The following is a 2,934-nucleotide window of genomic DNA, read 5'->3' as shown; positions in this document are numbered from 1 at the left end:
TGAGTCATGTGCCTTCTATTGCTTAAGGGATTTGGCAAGGTGATGTGCTTTTTTCTATGGATGATGAATTTTCTATTGGAGGTATTTTTTAGCTACCTAATGTGAGTGGGTTTTGGTTGCAAGATGGGAGCTAGTTACCCTACAATCATTTATCCAAAGTGGGCTCTACTTCCTTCGTATCTACTTCCACAACAACTTTTGAGTTCTTTTGGTGGGTGTTGTTTGTTGGGGATTGAAATTACTATTGAAAATGGTGGCCACTTTATGGAAATGGAATATAATGAATGATGAATTATTGGATACCCTAGAGTAAAGGAGGATAAGATAAGGATATGAATAAATTAATTCCAATGGACGTCCATGAAAGGTTGTTAAGCTACCTTGTATTTCACATATACATCCATTCCCTTCAAGTCATAAAGAGTCTATGTATCCTAAAAATATTGAACTATCTATCCCACTTCATGCATGAGTTAATAAGTTCATATAATCCTTCATCACCCCATCCTCATAACCCTAGGAATGTCATTTACATTTATTCCAAAGAGTGTTATCACGAGCCATTTTTCTTATGAGGATGACAACATCTCATAATAACTTGCCATCTCAAATTTAAGCATGTCATTCCCTAATATGTTGTTCCTACATGTTCCTAAATAGACTTAATATTATACCTATAGACACCTAAAATTGTCCAATCTAATTAAATAAATATCTTTATTTATTTAATTACTTTAGCCTAATTCATCTATTAATTAAATAAATCCTTATTTATTTAAATTAATTCATTTATCCTCTTCTAGCCTTATTTCTCATTTAGATAAATACATTTATTTATTTAAATTACCCTTTTTCCTAAATTAAATAAATATCTTATTTATTTAATTGATCCCATTTCTTCTATTAATTAAATAAATATTTATTTAATTAATTAATTCATAAGCCTTTTCTACCCATGACACATGTCATTCATCTCTTAATTCATACACTACCTACCCCTTTCATTATTTTATTATTTCTTTTACCTACCCTCTAATCATAGCCGACCTCCTTTTACACCTCTCAATCTTATCCCTCTATTTCATATAGTGTCTTCTATATAAGGAGATGCTTCCTTCAATATCAAACCCCCCCATTGACTACTTGACTGCACTATGCTTTTGAACATAGGTGATCCTACTTGCAACCACATTATGTTCTTTGTTGAGCTCTTGTGCACGTAAAATCTGAGAGCAAATATATCAAGCAAGATCAATGGAGATAGGAAGAATGGAGATCCAAACCCTATTGGACATGTGATGGTATAATCTTTGTGATTTCATTTGATTTGCATTGTCTTAGGTAATCTTCATATGTTATGGTGGATCTTTGTTGTTGTTAAGCTAGGGTTTTGTAGTTGAATTCATTTAGCCTTTCAATATCATTATTATTGTTATTCATTTTCACCATAAACATTTTGGCACACCCCATGGGACATGGATTTTTGTTAGATCTATGTTTTTTGCAGATTTTTCTAACCCTATATTGTTGTTTTGTAAAACAATTTGGAGAATAACCTTGTGCAGCTAGGGTTTTGGACACAAAATCAAGATCTTGGAGAGATTTGATCAGATCTTACAAATGACTTAGAAATTTTGCACCAAATTTTTTTGGTAGGTTGAAGAAAGTATCAGGAGCTCTCAATCCAAAACTCAGAATTTTTGGAGCACATTTTCATTTTCTATGAATTTTTTATGATTTTTCATAAAAATTTCATTTTGAGAGCAAATGAGAGAATGTTTTGGATTTTCTTAGATTTTTGGAAATCTCGCATAATTATACACAGGATCTATTGTTTGTGATTTTAATTTTGATGAAAAATATTTCCCTAAAAATCGGATCTTTAAAAATTAGGGTTTTTCCTTATTTTGATCAGATCTCACAAACGGCTTCGAATTTTGGCATCAAATTTTTTGTGCAGATCAAGAATAGTATCAAAAGGATTTTGTAAAAATTTCAGATTTTTTGGATCACTTGTTCAATTTATATGAAGTTTTTATGATTTTTCATAAAAAATTAATTTTGAGAGCAAATTAGCAATCTTTTTGGATTTTCTTACATTTTTGGAAATATCTCAGAATTATACACAAGATTTGTAGATCCTCCATATCATATGAAGATTACCTAAGACAATGCAAATCCAATGAAATCACAAAGATTATACCATCACATGTCCAATAGGGTTTGGATCTCCATTCTTCCTATCTCCATTGATCTTGCTTGATATATTTGCTCTCAGATTTTATGTGCACAAGAGCTCAACAAAGAATGGAATGTGGTTGCAAGTAGGATCGCCTATGTTCAAAAGCATAGTGTAGTCAAGTAGTCAACAGGGGGGGTTTGATAATGAAGGAAGCATCTCCTTATATAGAAGACACTATATGAAATGGAGGGATAAGATTGAGAGGTGTAAAAGGAGGTTGGCTATGATTAGAGGGTAGGTAAAAGAAATAATAAAATAATGAAAGGGGTAGGTAGTGTATGAATTAAGAGATGAATGACATGTGTTATGGGTAGAAAAGGTTAATGAATTAATTAAATAAATAAAGATTTATTTAATTAATCGAAGGAGTGAGATCAATTAAATAAATAAGATATTTATTTAATTTAGGAAAAGGATAATTTAAATAAATAAATGTATTTATTTAAATGAGAAATAAGGCTAGAAGAGGATAAATGAATTAATTAAATAAATAAATATTTATTTAATTGATAGAAGAATTAAGCTTAGATAATTAAATAAATACTGGACAATTTTGGGTGTCTACATTTTGCCCCTCTTTGAGACAATGCGGCCTGTCGCATTGTTTCAAAGAAGATAATATGAACTGATACAAAGTTGCCCCAAGATGAGAATGATATGCCCCCTCGAGAGATTGGATGAAAATGTCTGAA

The sequence above is a fragment of the Cryptomeria japonica genome, unplaced genomic scaffold (genome assembly GCF_030272615.1).
Source record: "Cryptomeria japonica unplaced genomic scaffold, Sugi_1.0 HiC_scaffold_1662, whole genome shotgun sequence".
Taxonomy (NCBI): Eukaryota; Viridiplantae; Streptophyta; class Pinopsida; order Cupressales; family Cupressaceae; genus Cryptomeria; species Cryptomeria japonica.
Note: the sequence above shows the minus strand (reverse complement) of the source record.